Source organism: Erpetoichthys calabaricus, chromosome 11, assembly GCF_900747795.2.
Source record: "Erpetoichthys calabaricus chromosome 11, fErpCal1.3, whole genome shotgun sequence".
NCBI lineage: Eukaryota > Metazoa > Chordata > Cladistia > Polypteriformes > Polypteridae > Erpetoichthys > Erpetoichthys calabaricus.
This window is the reverse complement of record NC_041404.2, coordinates 74,489,275-74,503,389: the sequence shown is the minus strand read 5'-3', so window position 1 is coordinate 74,503,389 and position 14,115 is coordinate 74,489,275.

Below are 14,115 nucleotides of genomic sequence, written 5' to 3'. Positions count from 1 at the left end.
CGGCAGAACTTCGACCACATCCCGAGGGAGGTGGGGGACATTGAGTCCGAATGGGCCATGTTCCGTGCCTCTATTGTTGAGGCAGCTGACCGGAGCTGTGGCCGTAAGGTGGTCGGTGCCTGTCATGGCGGCAATCCCCGAACCCGTTGGTGGACACCGGCGGTGAAGGATGCCGTCAAGCTGAAGAAGGAGTCCTACAGGACCCTTTTGTTCTGTGGGACTCTGGAGGCAGCTGATAGGTACCGGCAGGCCAATCGGAATGCGGCTTTGGTGGTTGCTGAGGCAAAAACTCGGGCGTGGGAGGAGTTTGGGGAGGCCATGGAGAACGACTTTCGGACGGCTTCGAGGAGATTCTGGTCCACCATCCGGCGTCTCAGGAAGGGGAAGCAGTGTAGTGTCAACACTGTATATGGTGGGGATGGTGCGCTGCTGACCTCGACTCGGGACGTTGTGGGTCGGTGGGGGCAGTACTTCGAAGACCTCCTCAATCCCATTAACATGCCTTCCAATGAGGAAGCAGAGCCTGGGGACTCAGAGGTGGGCTCCCCCATCTCTGGGACTGAGGTCACCGAGGTGGTCAAAAAACTCCTTGGTGGCAGGGCCCCGGGGGTGGATGAGATACACCCGGAGTTCCTCAAGGCTCTGGATGTTGTAGGACTGTCTTGGCTGACACGCCTCTGCAACATCGCATGGACATCAGGGACAGTGCCTCTGGATTGGCAGACCAGGGTGGTGGTCCCCCTCTTTAAGAAGGGGGATCGGAGGGTGTGTTCCAACTACAGAGGGATCACACTCCTCAGCCTCCCTGGAAAAGTCTATTCAGGGGTCCTGGAGAGGAGGGTCCGTCGGATAGTCGAGCCTCGGATTCAGGAGGAACAGTGTGGTTTTCGTCCTGGTCGCGGAACAGTGGACCAGCTCTATACCCTTAGCAGGGTCCTGGAGGGTGCATGGGAGTTTGCCCAACCAGTCTACATGTGTTTTGTGGACTTGGAAAAGGCATTCGACCGTGTCCCTCGGGGAATCCTGTGGGGGGTACTCCGAGAGTATGGGGTACCGGCCCCCCTGATAAGGGCTGTTCGGTCCCTGTACGATCGGTGCCAGAGCTTGGTCCGCATTGCCGGCAGTAAGTCGAACCCGTTTCCAGTGAGAGTTGGACTCCGCCAGGGCTGCCCTTTGTCACCGATTCTGTTCATAACTTTTATGGACAGAATTTCTAGGCGCAGCCAGGGTGTTGAGGGGGTCCGGTTTGGTGGGCTCAGGATTGGGTCACTGCTTTTTGCAGATGATGTTGTCCTGTTTGCTTCATCAGGCCGTGATCTTCAGCTCTCTCTGGATCGGTTCGCAGCCGAGTGTGAAGCGGCTGGGATGAGAATCAGCACCTCCAAATCCGAGACCATGGTCCTCAGCCGGAAAAGGGTGGAGTGCCCTCTCAGGGTTGGTAGCGAGATCCTGCCCCAAGTGGAGGTGTTCAAGTATCTTGGGGTCTTGTTCACGAGTGAGGGAAGAATGGAGCGTGAGATCGACAGGCGGATCGGTGCGGCATCCGCAGTAATGCGGGCTCTGCATCGGTCTGTCGTGGTGAAAAAGGAGCTGAGCCGCAAGGCGAAGCTCTCAATTTACCAGTCGATCTATGTTCCTACCCTCACCTATGGTCATGAGCTATGGGTAGTGACCGAAAGAACGAGATCGCGAATACAAGTGGCTGAAATGAGTTTCCTCCGCAGGGTGTCTGGGCTTTCCCTTAAAGATAGGGTGAGAAGCTCAGTCATCCGGGAGGGGCTCAGAGTAGATCCACTGCTCCTCCGCATCGAGAGGAGTCAGATGAGGTGGCTCGGGCATCTGATCAGGATGCCTCCTGGACGCCTCCCTGGTGAGGTGTTCCGGGCACGTCTAACCGGGAGGAGGCCCCGGGGAAGACCCAGGACACGCTGGAGAGACTATGTCTCTCGACTGGCCTGGGAACACCTTGGGATTCTCCCGGAAGAGCTAGAAGAAGTGGCTGGGGAGAGGGAAGTCTGGGCAGCTCTGCTCAAGCTGCTGCCCCCGCGACCCGACCTCGGATAAGCGGGAGACAATGGATGGATGGATGGATGGATGGAGACACAACGTGATTCGAATGTTCCAATAATTTTTTCACATAATAGGATTTACCGGAACAAGAGGGACCCGAGATAATTTTAGCGAAGGGGTGTTGAAGGCGTGTATCAAAATCTCTTTTAGTAGCCATAAGGTCTTGTGTTGTAATCTTTTAGGAGAACCCTCTTGTAATACACCACTCTGAATTTCTTCCTGAGTGGTCTGTTTTCTAAAGTGAAACGTTTTTTATTTCGACGAATCTGCTTACCGTGAACCAGTAACTCTTGAGGAGGGGCTTCATGAGACGTCACAAAATTCTGAACTAGATTGGTTAGTGACTCGAGGTTTACAATTTTACCGGTTTCGTGATTGATGGCGATACCTTTTACCTTCATACATGTTTTGCCTTGTACCATTTTATACCCGTATGTGTTTGGACCGCCTGATGCAAATTCAGTAATATAATCACCAGGATTTAACTCACTGGTGAGCTCTCCTAAATAGTCACCCAGAGGGGGATTGTACTGACCAGGTTGAGAAGTAAAAATGACCGAGTCGGTGTCGTGGTACAACACCCTTTCCCCCAGACTGTCCAGTAAATCATACAACTCTAACCGGGCATAGGCCATGGTGAAAGCAGCAATGACAACATTAACGCTACCAGGTAGGGTATACTTTTCATTGGCGTACTTCCATTGTATTTGAGCAATATCATTGCGGATAAATTCAAAATAAGAAACATTATACTGTTTGGAGAAAATATATTGCAAGAATTCCTCACCGTCCTTGACTAAGCTAGTATTGAGATGGAGAGGTTTTTGCCCAAATTTACCCCAAAGAGAATTTAAAAACAACTTTGAAATCTGTCTCTTAGCTGGATTTACAGCGATGTTATCGCGGTCCAATTGTACACCTTCCTTCTGATAATAATCTAAAATATACCGGTCTCGGGAAGCCTCATCCGTACACCAGGCTGGATAACCCGATGCCTCCTGCTTGCCTTTTAGATGAAGCTTGATATAGTCTGAGAATAACTCAGAAGTATGTTCGGGGTAATGCCAAATCTCGTATACTTTTGAAACTTTATAACCTTTGTCAATGGCCTTTGCTATTTCCACACTGCACCAAGTACCGGTTAAAGCTCTCTCATCCTCTGTGTGACTACAGTCCACAGTCTGAGCTTCTGTCTCAGCGCATGTGCGACAGAGAGTGAACATTAATTTCCCGCAAAACCTGAGAGGCAGGACTGGAAAATTGAGACCACGTGGAGGCTGGACGGTGGCTTTAACTAAGCCAAAATACTGCCCGAGATCGCCAAACTGCTGAAAAATGATAGTGGGTTGACCGACCGGGTACATTTTTGTTTTATTCACAAACGGGTACAAGCTAGTGAAATCATAATAGTGAATCTGTTCGGTACCCACTGCCTTGTAGTACAATTTTATGGCATTGGTACGGCTGCCGAACAATGAGTCCCTTGGTTGTATACGTTGAGGGAAATCACAGTGTTTTAAGAAAGTTTGTAGACTGAGGTCTTGTTTTTTTCATCGTCTCCCAGTCATGCTCCCAGAGCACGCGCACATCTAGATTAAATTTTGTCCTAAGTATTTCCAAATTTCGCATAAACTTTTGGTACATAACCGCACAAGTCATGCCGGTTAAAGGATGGGTACTGTTTAAATCATAACATTCTGGACAGCCGTGATAAAAACAACCAGCAAATTCAAAGGCAGTCGGAATACCTTTAACTATGGCATAGCCGTCAAGATAAAAGGAACCCTTCTTTACTTCCCCAGGGGTGCCAAATGTTCAAATTTTCTGTTTCACAGAGATACAATAACCATTGAATAGATGCGTTCGAATAGTTTTTCTGACTACTATTGCAATGGTCAGAAGGAATTATACCGATAGACTTTGGAGGCATACAGTTTTGCCTGTACATGGCCATACATAGAGATGCCAGGGTCATGCATTGAAACGGGTCAATATTGCAAATTTTGATGACCTCGTCTCTGAATTTAATGCATGCTGTTCTAAGAATTTCAACTTAATTTTTACAATAAAAAGCTATCTCCTCTTTAAAATTAAAAACGCCATGCTTGACACTATCGTACCAGGTAAAAAATTCTTCTTTTTCTTTGGTCATCATGCTCTGGACACCGTAGCATTCAGGCTCAGGGTAGGGGCCGATATAATTCTGATTTTCAGCCGTATTGAAGAAATGGGGGAAATAACCTTTTGCGGCTTCAAACCCCATGGCTTTAGGCATGGCACTCAATTTCATTGTTAAAAAATTCAAAGAATCTATAAAACGTAATTGATAACCATCACCTGTGAAACACATCAGCTTATTTCCTTGAGTAGTAACATGAGGGTTCACACCATTTTCAAGCAAATACTTCATTAAAAAGTACCATCGTAACCTTTTGAATTGTGAGCTATGAAGGTATATCCTTGATACTTGGGACGACGGTATCTGGCAAAGAACTGGTGTACACAATCTTCACCCGCCCAGAACCAGGATTTACCCCGCAAGGACTTACAGTATATATAATTAGGAATGTGCACACCCTTTTCTTGCCGACTTTCAAAATCATAAAATACGTATTTCTCACAGCGATCCTCAGACTTCAAGGTTTCTATAAAGCACTGATGGTTTTCTGCATCATTTTCAATTTTTGCTTTACAAACACGGCATTCCTGGGGCTGACATTTATGGAGTTTTGAGGCGGCATTCACTGTGTACATTTTGTAACACAGGGGACGCATTTTTGCAGTGTCGCAGGCCGCTTCCATATCGTTGGTCTTGTCATTAAATTTAGGAATCATATGCTGAATAAAACAAAATTGGGACCGGCAGTAACGGTTGTAACAACCACACTTGACAAGTTCTTCAGGGATCAGCCTGCAATCTGGGGAGAAACAGACGTTGCAGTGGCCTTCACAACGATGGCTAAGGATTGAGTGGTAGCTTGTGTAACAGTAGTGGCACAAGTATTTCACCCCCAGAAACCCCTTTAAATTCAAAATGCCGTAGTAATGGTTATCGTGTAAAAACATAAAATAGGTTTTGGGGTTTCTTCCTCGGGAACTTTCAAATTTTAAAAATTTTTCATTTCTCAGGCACCTGTACCAGACAACAATTTTAATATCCAGCAAGTTTTCAAATTTATGAACGTCCGCAAAGAACACATTTTCATGCTCAGATAATCCAGCCCTGCTCTGAAGGTTATACGCTTCACGTATGCATAACTGCGGGTTTTGCATGTACCGGTCATCCATTAGGCTAAACAGACAAAAGGCAAAACAGAGCCGATTCCCATAATTATAAGAAATAATTAAATGTCTCATTTTCTTTCTAACTATTTCATGATTGAGTAGAGATGATACATTGCGTGCGCCCCCGCTAGGTGACCAAACAATCTGTGTGACTAGCATCAGAGACTCATCTGCTAACACACTCGCATGACTCTGAAGAAGATTCTCTATCTGATGAAGAAAATCGTCTACATTAATATTAGAGCCAGTCATCTGTATAAAAACACTTATTGGTAAGGAATCAGCACGCAATTCTAACTGTACAACATCTTGCGGATTTAAAGTACCTGAAAAACTATCCAGAATTCTTTGCAGCGTCTCATGAATACTGTTAAACACCTCCTCGTAAGACTCTAGTTCATAGGCGTCGGCGAAATTTAAGGGGTGTCTTATTTCAGTATGATTAAAAGCATGTCTGTTGATCTGCTGAAAAATGCCCCGACCGTCATTACTAGAGACAGCAGAGGGTCCAGCCATGCCTGTTATGCCTGAAGTAGAAGAGGGTGAAGGTTTAGATACCACAGAATCACCGGACATAACTGGCACGACTGAAGGGGTAACCACAAATGGCTGTGCAATAGGGGCTGAGGAAGCAGTGACCGAAACAGAGGGCAAGATTGGGGCAGAGGGGGATACTGTAGCAGACGGCTTGGCAACAGATGGCAGAATTGAAGCAGAGGGCAAGACTGAAGCAGAGGGCAAGACTGAAACAGAGGGGGTAGAGGGGCATACTGAAGCAGAGGACCCAGAAGTGGTAACTACAGGGTACGAGACTGGAGCAGAGGAGGCAGAGGGGAAGACTGAAACAGGGGGCAAGACTGAAGCAGAGGGGGTAGAGGGGCATACTGAAGCAGAGGGAACAGAAGGGATAGCTATAGCTGAAGTAATAGAGACAGAGGAGACTGGAGCAGAGGGGGCAGAGTGGGAGACTGAAACAGGGGGCAAGACTGAAGAAGAGGTGTCAGCAACTGGTGCTGAACCAGAGGGCCCAGAAGGGATAGAAACAGGGGGAAAGACTGTAGCAGAGGACCCAGAAGGGATAGCTATAGCTGAAGTAACAGAGACAGAGGAGACTGGAGCAGAAGGTACAAATTGCATAATTGAAACAGATGTAACCAAAGGGGTAGCCAAGACTGATGTAACCATACTGTGAGACGGGGCAGCGTTCTGGGTGGGTGGCATTTACAGAACCCACGGTGTTTGTTAAACCATGACCCGTTTGAGCATTCACATTTTCGTTCAAAGACCGCTGAAACCTTTCTAACAAGTTATTTAATGTTTGCATTTCATCAGGGGTGGCTATTGGACGCAGGGTTTCTTAAAAGGCTGTCAAGCTGGTCAAAGTCAATGGGAGTAGTAACAGGTGAAGGAACTCTCATGGTCGCTATTATATTATTCATTTGGAACATGTTTTGATTTTGCCAATTAATATATTCCAATTCATTAAAATATTGGGGTGGTGGAGTAGGCACTTTTGGGGGCCGAATAGTATAACTAAGTTCATTCACCATATCATTCAATAAACCAACATTTTGAGAACCACTCCCAGCGTCCAAGTCCTCACTTGCACGCCTTTTCCTGCTTTGACCATTGCCATTCATATTGCCAGACATTATTTGGGGAACAAGTTTTCTAAAATAGCATACAATAAAATAACCTTTTCACTAATATCTGGAGAAAGGGATTAAGGGTTTTGAAAAATCAACAGCACTCGTTCGATTTCAGCCTTCAACTCAGCAGCCTTAGCAGTGGGATCAAATCTTTCAGGTTCGCCGATTATTTGGGTGAGAAGTCCGGGTGATGATACAAACGGTGGTGAACCCCCGAGCATCTGAGTCAGTAATCCTGGAGAGGCGGGTTCTGGAAAAAAAAAAAACAAGCAAGACTAAGTTTTCTTTAAAGATAAACATTTGCGGCGCACTCGCACAATTAGTTCAACTTACGGGGCTGCGTGAAAGAGATGTTCAATAATAGACTGTCCGAGGGCCTTTGCTCCGATTCTAGAGGCTGACTGGAACCTTTGGAAGATAAACCACTCTTTGGAGGCATTGAGTATTCTGTTAAAAAGTACATATTTAACCCCCAACGCCTTATTTTCTTCCACACACCCGAACCCTTAGTTGAAAGTAGTACTTACGGGTTTCTGGGGACTCTTTGTCTGAGGCTGGATTTTTATTCTCAAAAAGACAATCTGTGGTAGCTATTAATTATACCAATTGCATGCTCGACAGATGTAAAGCAGCATACAGGTCTACAATTAAAAATATAAAGGACTAGGTTTGTACATACTTAAAGACAATTCCATTAAAAAGTAATCAGCCTGAACGTTCTTATAAGTTTGTGCATTTCCATTAAAAATAATCAGCATGAAACGTACATTACCATTAAAAAAGTAAGTTTGTACAGTGGAACCTCTAGATACGAGTTTAATTCGTTCCAGCACTGAGCTTGTATAGCGAATTTCTCGTATCTAGAACAAACTTCCCCATTGAAAATAATGGAAATCCAGTTAATCCGTTCTGCACCCCAAATATATTAACATAAAAATCAATTTTCCTAACAAATAACACTGATAAATTATATATACTGTAGTCTACCTTTAATAAATAACACTGGTAAATAATATAACTGATTATTAAAAGAATCAAAACCGGTGTCCAAAGTGCAGTAGAGCATTCAATAAATCTTTAAATAAATAATCCTTAAAACAGTTGTGAAGTGGAGGTTTAAAATACACAAGAATAACAATCCTTTAACACGAGGTTAAAACGTCAAAAGGATGCCGTCTTTAAAAAACAGATGACAATCCCCGGTGCTTCTTCTCTGTTAGCATCTCACCTGCGGGCTCTGCAACAGGCGAGACACTCTTAATGCAGCTGACCTTCTCTACACCGTCCTGCTTCAGCTGTTTGGCTCGCCTGTTCAGCTACACGCGAGCCTGCACTCACTCGCCCGCCCGCGTGCCTGCCTGCCTGCCTGCTTGTGCGCGCGCTCGCGCTCTCTCTCTCTCTCTCTCTCTCTCTCTCTCTCTTCTTTTACTTTTTCTCCCCCTTAACCGGCTCGCGCTTCTCTATATATGCGGGGAGGACATGGCAGCTGCAGCCCATCAGCCACAGGAACAATCATGGATGTGGGCAGTTTCCCACCTGTGCACTTAAGTGAGAAACGCAGACACCGCAGATCGCGGCTCGCAACTGCTACCACGCCCCCTTGCTAAGCCGCGAGCTATACCCACAGCCTGTCTCGTGGCTCGTTACGCGAGCCAATGCTCGTATTTAGATCTGAATTTTTCGCTCATACTTTCCTCGTATTTTGAATTTCTCGTATACAGAGGTGATCGTATCTCGAGGTTCCACTGTACATACTTAAAGACATTAAAAGTATTAAATCTATGCGGTCTTATAAACAACATTTCGATTTAAAAGTAAGGCCGAAAGAAGAATTGACTCACTTTTTGAGCAGCCAACCGGCCTTCTGAAATAAGAAAAATACCACATTTATAAACTCTGAGCATTACAACCAGGTACAATGTTTTCATTTAAAAATCTGATTTGAAAGCGGATTTATAAAAGAATATCATTTCAGCAGTTTGAAGAGAGAGACGATCGTTAACGGCACATATTTCGATATTCTACACTTACCAACAATCACAAAAGTATTTTTTCCCATGTCAGCAATTGTGGAAGAAAAAACGAAAATGCCTACCTTATGGAAAGCTCTCAGAGGCACTTGGAATGCTGGAAAAGATTGTGTGACGGTAGAGGGCTAAGCAGAACACTTTATGTTGCACCTTGGACTCCGTACTACCTTGGAAGGGCAGAGCGAAACACCCGGGACGTTTGGGAGAAAGCTCATAGGTGCCGAATTGTTGATGTTCCTCCTCTAAGGGGGCAGGGGGGGGACCGTTGTAGCGGGAAATAAGCCTCATTCAAATGCTCACCGCTATAAGGGTCACATCTATGCTTTACTGAGAGATCATTGTGCTAAATGCCACGTGTATTTTAAAGTTGATATACAGTAAATGTGAAACGAGGTCAATTTGACATTTACCCGATTAACGAGGCTAAAATACAGTATCGGAAAGAACCGCGTTTGTACTCGGAATATAAACAACTTTTTTTATCAAGTACCATGCGACAGCATGACCATTTTTAATAACTTTTCTTGCGAGCTTTTAAAGATCATTGTGTATATAAGAGAGAGAGAGTCATTAGTGAAAAATATTTTGTTTAATAGCTTTGTTCTTAGACCATAGGAATGTAAAAAGTCTTTTTTGACATTTATCGCTTTTTTAAAAACAGTCTTGTGATTAAGAATTTTAGTAAAAATCAGAAGGAGTGTATATTTTCTTAATTGCTTTGATTCGGGGTGAGAATAAGTATTTTACGTTAAAACTTTATGATATAAAAAATAGAACATGTTTAAATTAGATTAAGACTTTTCTTAATTGTTTAGGTTGAAAACAGAAAGGCACCGACTCCCTGTGGGGATATAATTGTTGCAACGTCTGGGAGCCTTATTGCTGAGGTGTAAAACAGCAGGTAAGCATTTTAGATTATTATCATGAAATCAGAAAGGTGCTGAATTCTAGGCGAAGCCTTGTTACGGCATGGTAATTAAATTAAAGTGTAACGAGACAGGTTCTGATTGATCATATTGTTAAAGCAGATTTGGCATCTTCCTATGGGGAGGTAATTGAAGCCACGTCTTTTAGCTTAATTGTTTTGAATCGGTGAAATTTAAAAAGAGGCACGCAGGCATGAGAAGTGAATATTTTATACCGTTTTTAGAAAGTTGAACATAGACGTGGCTATGTATTACCGGCAAGATAATTGTATATTTATTTTCTTACTATTAGTTTTGAATCTAGTGTTTATAAAATGAAGCGGAGTGTCTTGAGTTTATAAATTAGAGCGGGGGAGTGAATATCTTATATCGCTTTTTAGAAAGGGACGGCTATCCGGCAAGATAATTGTATATTTATTTTCTTACTATTAGTTTTGAATCTAGTGTTTATAAAATAAAGCCACGTGTCGTGAGCTTATAGCTTATAAATCATATTAATGTAAACTATATTTTTCATATTTTTATAGTTTCATATTTACATATTTTCATAAAGCATATTTTAATAAACTATATTTTTATATTTTCATAAATCAAATTTTTATATTTTGGGGCGGGGCTTAGTCATCCATCATATTTGGGGGCGGGGCTTAAAGTCTTCAATCATCCGTGTGACAATAGCTGTCTGTATAACTACTACTCATGTAGATTCTGCAAAATCTCATGGCCTAGGTGCATAAGATATGTATCATGATGGGTTTTTGTATTTAATTCACTGTACTTTATTCAAAAATTATATGACCTGTCCCATTTTTTAATACCGGAGTGGGCCATAGTGAAGCTGAAGGCTCCATGATGGCATGCTTTAACATTTTGTCAAGATGCTCCATTATCGTTTCCCTTTTCTGGGGAGACAACCTGTATGCCCAGTGATGAAGTGGGACTTCATCCATAGTCCTTATAACATGTGGGATAACATTGGTCAACCCCAGCTCTTCTGTCCAAACCTTTGGCCATTGACATAATTGGGGCTTTACCTCCTCGGGTTATCCCAGAACACTGGCTAGAGGATTGGTCTCCAAAGTCACCATCTCAGTTGCATAAAAGCTGAGGTTGAACCATCTCAGATCTTCTCGAGCCTTTGACAGGAAGGATTTTACTTCACCCCCATCCTCTGAGTAACTCCTCCAAAGCAGAAATATTGACATCTTGATGGATGTTGTAAAATCTAGTACAAAAAACAATGGAATGGTCAGGTGCTCGTCCTCCAGAACATAGTTTTCGGTCTTCCAGAGGGTCATGTCTATTTGGAAGGTTAACAGGAATCTGCCCACTGCCACATGCTTAGTGCCATCTGCTGAAATAAATTTGACAGTAGTTGCTGATGCAAGGTCTTCACGTGGCTGTGCAATCCTCTTCCACAAGCTCTTCTTCATCAGAGTGAAGTGGCTTCCAGTATCAATGACTGTATCAACCTGCAGTCCTCTCACCTGGATAGAGACAAACAGAAGAGATGTCTAGACTTGGATGACAGAGCCCCCTGCTTCGGTTTGGATGTTCAGTTTTTTTGGTAGTTCAGATGAATGGGCTTCCTTTGTACTAGTCCAGGGGTGTCCAGATCCGGTCCTGGAGGGCATTGGTGGCTGTAGGTTTTCATTCTAACCGCTTTCTTACTTAGTGACCAGTTTTTGCTGCTAATTAACTTCTTATTGCCTGAGTTTTAATTAATTTGACTAAGACCTCCTATTTGTTTCTATTTCCATAATTAGAAGCCAAACAATACTGAGGCACAAAACGAGCCATCAAACAAACCCATCACACGGTGTCTGAAAATAAAGAAAGGTGAAGGTCTCAGTAAGGTTTATCTGATCAAATCACCAACACATTTTGAAGGTGTTAATTTGAAACGAGAAAATCAAATTTGGAAACATCTGCTGTGGAAGAATGAGAGCAACAACAAGCCATGGAATTAAACGCCGGTTTAACAGCAACAAATGGCTTCTTATTAAGAAATTGTTTGGTGTTTGAATCCCCAGTTTAGCTGGTCATCTGTTGGCTCATTTCTCATCTCATTTCTGTTTGGCTCTCATTTATTGAAGAAAAGAATCAATTCAGAGGACTGAATCCATAAAATAGGGCTATTAAAATGAAGAGAAAAGTTAATTAGCAGTGAAAACTGGTCACTAATTAGGAAAAGGGTTACAATGAAAATGTGCAGCCACTGTCACTGACACCTGTACTAGTCTGAACTTTAGTCCAGTATTCTTTGGAAGCTGCCCAGTGTCTTTCCACAAGAGAGCCAACCGTCACCAGATTTTCCACCAATGTCAATACCCCCCATTAGGCCTACCGCCAAGCAGTATAAGACAGTATAAGATATACCGACCCTTTACCTATAATGTCGGGCTGCCACTTTAAACACAGAGCACAGTAATCATAAGCAAAATCCTGTGTGGACTCCATTGGTTGATGGCGTGCTTTTCTTCATCCACTTTTTGCATATGCAATACAAGCACGGCACATTCACCAGGTACCACATCTCCATCACTGTTGCCATCTTTTTTTGTACCTTCGCAACAATATCTCGCACTGCCCCCTGGTGGAAGCCTCCAGATTTACATAAAATACATGCACCAGTACAGTACACCTTTGAAATTCGCGGGGGTTACGTTCCTAGAGCACCCGTGAATTGTGAAAAACTGCAAATTATGGATGTGGTTAAAAAAAAGTTTAAACCCAAAATATGCCCCCAAAACATTTTAATTTAATTTCAACCTCAGCTTAATACATTACCTAAAAAAAAAGAATGTAAAGGTAAACCTGTATACTGTACAGTACTGTACTGATATGTCACCCGCAGTGCTAGAATGTAAAATACAGATGTTACTGCTATATGTACTGTAATTCATGCAAGCGTGTTTTCATTGCCAGAAGCCTTAGACGGGGCTTTAACCCTTAAACTGCCACATACTTGGGGGTTAATTCATCGCTGGACACCAAATACTTTTTTGCTGCACTTTAAGTAAACGTCACAATTCACAAACAAAAAGTGAAATTTTAATGGAACACATTTTTTTTCATGCAAAGAGCATCACAATTACTGCAACACTGATCATTTTACACACTGCCAATGAACTGTAAAAACTATTTAAAAAACTACTGGAACAATACAATATGTACAAGGTGCAACTGACGCCATTGATGAAATTCAGTAAATCACCGAGCCAACTGTGCTTGAACTTGCTGCACGCAAGCACACAGAGGTAAACGCTGACCTGCCAGGCTAGTCTAGTGCAGCGGCTCAATCCCAGGAACAGTAAGGCTGCAGTGCTGCAGGGGCCTGCAGTGGTGAAGAGCTGGCGGCTCAACAAATGTACGGCACTGACTGATCAGCTCCGGCGTGCTGATAGATTGCATTGGGAACCGACAATAGCCGGTTGCACATTCAATGAATGTATGTCGCCGAATATACTCGGCTCCTGCGTGCTAGCAAATGGCACTGGGAAACGACTATAGCCGGTTGCAGTGGTTTAAGATTTAAGAAGAACAAAACAGAAAACACAAGAACACACACCTGGAGATGTGTCACAGGGCAGCAGTCAATCAGCAGCAAGGAGAAATGAATAAAGCTGTAGCGGTCCGGTGCCACGAAGGTTCACACCGTCGAGAAGATGGTGATTTATTTATTTTTATGGTGGAGATTCCAGGGACACACCCAGCCTTGACCCGACCCGCACACACTCACAAACAGAGACAAAAACAAAGCAAATAGGTACTCAAACAGCAAATAAAGAATGTAATGAAAACAAAGATACCACCCCTGTTCCCCTTACGGCGATTATACATTAAATACAACAAAGCACCAACAAAACACACAGAGTAAAGTCCATGAAAAACGGCAACGAATGAAATGTAATGATGAAGATACAGTAGATAGTCCAGAGATTAGCATGTTGAATGGGAATGTAAAGAAAGTCCTACTGCTAGTTCCTGAAATGGTGAAGACGGGTGGACGGGTTCAGGAGCGCTCCTTTCTTCGTAGAATAGCAATGAATCCACTTATAGTCCTCATGTACACAGGCAGAAGGCAGACAATCCAGACCCCAACCACGAAACGATCCAGGACAAAATGAATAAGTGCAGGTAACCCAACAGAAC